The sequence below is a fragment of the Gorilla gorilla genome, chromosome 12, assembly GCF_029281585.2.
Source record: "Gorilla gorilla gorilla isolate KB3781 chromosome 12, NHGRI_mGorGor1-v2.1_pri, whole genome shotgun sequence".
Classification (NCBI taxonomy): Eukaryota; Metazoa; Chordata; class Mammalia; order Primates; family Hominidae; genus Gorilla; species Gorilla gorilla.
Window position 1 is genome coordinate 77,517,437 of NC_073236.2, and position 5,218 is coordinate 77,522,654.

A 5,218-nucleotide genomic window follows, 5' to 3' on the forward strand; every position below is an offset into this window, starting at 1 on the left:
TCCCAAAGGGTTGGGATTACAGGCGTGAGCCACCGTGCCTGGCCTCTTGACTTACTATTTACAGTTGATCAGGCTAGGTTCTGAAAAGCTAGATTTAATCTATAAACTATTAATACATTTTGCAAAGTTTTTTTTTTTTTTTTTTTCCTGGTGGAAAGGTAAATGATTTCTCTCTGGTAGAAAAGATAAAAGCCCAAAGGTTACAGTTATTGCTCTATCAGGACCTGTTTTGTATCTGACTCTGCTGTCTTTCTGCATTCTTCTTTTCACCAACTACATATAACCTTTGAACTGGTGTTGCCATCTTGCTGGTGTCCTCATCAGTGAGCTAAACACATCTTTGACAAGGGCTCACTTATGTTATATTCTTCACTATTTGAAAATTATATTTGACATCCTTAACACAGTTGTAGCAGGCTTTCAAAATGACTTTGCTAAATATGAAAGAATGGGAATAAACAGAAGAAATTTTAAAAGTACAAAAAAACCATCTCATCCATCCAGCTGCCCACTCACACCCTCAGACATCTCTAAAGTTAGACCATGAAGCAGATCAGAATTTGCTTTGAAGCCATTTTGAAATCTGGGGTTTGACTTTTCCCCCAGAGGATGAGCAGGACTGTCGAGGATAGCTGTGGGCATGTCCTCCCTCTTCTGGATCCCCCTACTGCCCCCCCCAACCCCCAACCCCCATCCCCTACTTGGATGGGACTTGATCTCTTCCAGTGCCCAAGAGTACAACCGCACCCTTACTCCTTAACGTGACTCAAATCTGACAGCTGGGAAATCCTCAGCCTCAGCAAGTTGCCCTTTCTGTTAACCTTTGCATCTAAATAGCTCAAGCTATGCATTCCTGGGGTTTTGTTCTGGTGGCCAGCTCCCATCCCGTTTCCTGTTCCCACTGAATTCCTGTGCCTTGCACTGTGGCTGTTCCCTTCTCTTGGTCCTACCACTGGACCCTAGAGCCCTCTTGATTTCTTGGAGCCATAACTTGCCCAAAGCAGCTGTGTGCAGCAGATCTCTATACAGCTTTGGAGAGACGTTCCTCCCAACACTGCACAGCCACCATTTTCACATTGACTGCTAGAATCCAGAAGCATCCCTGCCATTTTGGATGTTTTGCTGGCTCTCCCTTCTCAGGCCTCACACTGGGCTACCTGCTCGTTAAGTCAGCCCCTCCACTTTCCTTCCTCTAAACCAAGCTTGTCAAACCCGTGGCCCGGGATGGCTTTGAATGTGGCCCAACACAAATTCGTAAACTTTCTTTTTTTTTCTTCAAGAACCGAACAGCAGTGAAAATGTTCATAAAATTTCTTAAAACATTATGTGGTTTTTTTTTTGAGTTTCTTTTTAAGTTCATCAGCATCATTAGTGTTAGTGTATTTTATATGTGGCCCAAGGCAATTCTTCTTCTAATGTGGCCCAGAGAAGCCAAAAGATTGGACACCCCTGCAAACCTTTCCACAGTCCCTCCCTTCTCTTCCCTGACCCTCTTTCCAGAACTATCTCCAGGAATTCAATATTCATCCTACCTTACTGGGCAGGACAATTCAAAATTATCTCCCAAAGGTCTCACATCCAAATACCCTCTTTGTGCAGCCCATTCTGCCCCGAAGCTGAGTCTCACCGTCAGCAACCCTAGGGGCCAGCAAGGTAATTTTCTAAACTAAGAACCATTTCCTCTCAACGTAAGACATTTCTCTTAGTAAGAAGCAAAACGTTCTCCCACTACACGTGAAAGAACAATACAAATATACGGCAAAATGGAAGAAGAGAAGAAGAATTTTTTTTTTTTTTAGTGTCACGTAGCTCCCTGGGAAACCGCCTTTAATTTACCATATTTATACTCTCTCTCAGAGCCCCAAAAAGACCTGGATTAAGAATTTCCCACGGCGAGGCACTGTGGCTCGCACCTATAACCCCAGCACTTTGGAAGGCCAAGGCAAGCGGATCACCTGAGGTCAGGAGTTTGAGACCAGCCTGGCCAACATGGTGAAAGCCCCTCTCTACTAAAAATACAAAAATTAGCTGGGCGTGGTGGCATGCACCTGTAATCCCAGCTACTCGGGAGGCTGAGGCATGGGAATTGCTTGAACCCAGGAGGTGGAGGTTGCAGTAAGCCAAGATCGCACCACTGCACTCCACCCTGGGTGACAGACTGAGGCTCTGTCTCAGAAAAGAAAAAAAAAAAAAAGAATTTCCCTCTAGGGAAGATGAGGTTTTCCCAAAGGCAAGGCAAACCTTTTTGGCACAGGTAATTTGTGTCCTAGTCCACTCATGTAGTCTAAGCGCTCTTAGCTGGGGACCCTCGGGAGACGCTGTCAGCAGCTACCGCAGTAGTCAGTACTGAAGCAGCTGCATGAAACTTGCTGAGGCAGCAAAATGCCCCTGCAGTGGGTGTCAATTCATCATCCCCACTTTTCAGCCGGCAAAGAAATCCAGAAACAGTTAAGCTGCATGTTGCAATTTCTTAAAATAGAACTTCCTAGTTTTAAGTTTCATCAAGCCTTCCATTGGTTTTACAGTATTATGCTTATATCCTTCCCTCTCACATTGATTCTCCTTTTAATTACATTTTCTTCCTTTTTTTTTTTTCTTTTTCACATCAGATGGATAATGTGCCGGTGCCATAACGAGGTTTGAGGGAGGCACAGCTCACACGGGAACGCGAAAACCCAGGCATGATGCTTATGAACTACAGAAGGATCACATTGTCCCAGTGTTCACACTACTTTTAGGAGATTGCCCTCTGTGTGGAAAAGCTGGCCTAAGAAAGCTCTGTGTTAACTTTGTTGCTGACTTTGATAATGGAGGCCACCAGACTGTAATTAGTCAATTTGGGCTGTCGTAACAAAATATTATAGGCTGAGTGTTTAAACAGGAATTTACTTCTCATAGTTCTGGAGGCTGGAAGTCTAAGATCAAGGTGCCAGCAAGTAGGTTTCATTCTGAAGCCTCTTCTCTTGGCTCACAGGCAGCCATCATCTTGCTGTGGGCTCACATGACCTCTTTGTGGTAGGAGAGCAAACTCTCTGGTGCCTCTTCTTATAAAGACGCCAATCTCATTATGAAGGCCCCACCCTCATGAGCTCATCTAACTCTATCTCCAAAAGAAAATACTACCGTATTGAGGGTTAGAGCTTCAACATGTGAATTTGGGGTGGGGGGGTATAATTCAGTCCACAGCATAGGGTCTGTTTCCCAGTCTCAGCCTTTGGGGCAGTATCTTAAATTTCCAATGACATGATGTGAATTGACAACCAAGACCACAAGTTATGACTTAAACTCCACAAAGTTTCCCTCTTACATTCCATTACTAGAAACAAGGAAGCATTTTAAAAACTATTACCCTAGTTTTTTGCAGTCCTCTTAAAATACTTCACCAGAATAGTAGATAGCAGCATTCTTTTGTATTTTGAAGTTTCTGCAGCATGGTCTTCTAAAGAAAAAGAGCTTCAGGCCAGGCGCAGTGGCTCATGCCTGTAATCCCAGCACTTTGGGAGACCAAGGCGGGCAGATCACCTGAGGTCAGGAGTTCGAGACCAGCCTGGCCAATATGGTGAAACCCCATCTCTACTGAAAATACAAAAAAAAATTTAGCAGGTGGGCCAGGTGCGGTGGCTAACTCCTGTAATCCCAGCACTTTAGGAGGCTAAGGCAGGCAGACCATGAGGTCAGGAGTTTGAGACCAGCCTGGCCATCATAGTGAAACTCCATCTCTACTAAAAATACAAAAAATTAGCCAGGCATGGTGGCGGGCGCCCATGATCCCAGCTACTCAGGAGGCTGAGGCAGGAGAATTGCTTGAACTCGGGAGGCAGAGGTTGCAGTGAGCCGAGATTGTACCACTGCACTCCAGCCCGGGCGACAGTGCAAGACTCCATCTCAAAAAAAAAAAAAAAAAATTAGCCAGATATGGTGGCGGGTGCCTGTAATCCCAGCTACTCAGGAGCCTGAGGCAGGAGAATCTCTTGAACCCGGGATGCAGAGGTTGCAGTGAGCCAAGGTAGTGCCATTGCACTCCAGCCTGGGCAACAGGAACAAAAACTCAGTCTCAAAAAAGAGAGAGAGAAAAAAAAAAGAGCTTCATACTAGATAAAGGACGAAGATGACAGTAATTTCCTCTTTGTCACGATCTAAAAACATCACAAAATGCTACATGTTAAAATACATTAAAAATACACGACTTTCTTTCCACTCTTTGATATTTTCATTTATGAGCTATGATTCATAAGAATACTCTGTCACTGGAAAAGCACAAAAATCAAATTCACTGTGGCATGTTTACGATTACTACTAGAAAAATATATGGTGTTGATTCTCTAGGTGATTCTTATTCCTTTGGTCTTTTTCTTCTTTCCTCTTCCCTGTGTTGTTACAGTGTTGATTGTACAATCATTTACAGAACAATAGTAAATAATGTCAGCTAACATTTGGGGAATTCTTAACATGTGCCAGCCACTTGCCAAGTGTACATTCCCTCTCTCTTTTAATCCTCCCGAAAGCCTCATGAGGTAGATATTATTACCCATGAAACACAAAAAATATTAAATGTTAAGTAGGTATAATTGTCTCCCTGCTCTTCAATTTCTAAGAAGGTAGATTCCTTGGAGGGTTCTTTATTTTACTTGATGGGGTGCTGCTGGGGACAGGACGTGGAAAAGTGAAGGGAGAGAGAGAAGGCTAAATTAGAATAAAGAGATGAAGACCAGGAAGGGCTGCGGGAGGGGGGCAGATTAAGGGGTGGAAGAGGAGAGTAAGGAGAAAGTGAAGGCAAAGATGAGGAGCTGGGAGGAACCTGGCAAGGGCTGGCAGGCTCAAGAGGAGGGGAAGGTGTCATGGCCACAACAGAGGGGAGGCGGATTTGTGTGGAAATAGTGGGACATTTGGAGAGGATTTTTCGAAGTTCTGGTACGTGAAGTATCGCTTACTCTTTCTTCCATATCTCCAGGAAAATCTCAGCATTGAATCTGCCATATTTTATCTAATCCAAGATGTGAATGACTGTAAGATAGAATCGATGGCAAGATACATCATTTTTGGGCATGGTAGTACATACCTGTAGTGCCATTACTCGGGAGGCCGAGAGAGGATGATCTCACAAAGCCCAGGAGTTCTGGGATATAGTGTGCTATGCTGATTGGATGTCTGCATTAAGTTTGGCATCAATATGGTCACCTCTCAGGAGCAGAGGACCACCAGGGTGTCTAAGGAGAGG

General features: G+C 44.3%; 1 non-coding gene across 1 annotated transcript; it reads right to left on the reverse strand.

The window, feature by feature from the left end:
• Positions 1–2,603: 2,603 nt before the first annotated feature.
• On the reverse strand, positions 2,604–2,707 carry LOC115933656 (small nucleolar RNA U13). The gene has a single exon (XR_004069520.1). It is a non-coding gene; the product is annotated as a small nucleolar RNA U13 (small nucleolar RNA).
• Positions 2,708–5,218: the final 2,511 nt, after the last annotated feature.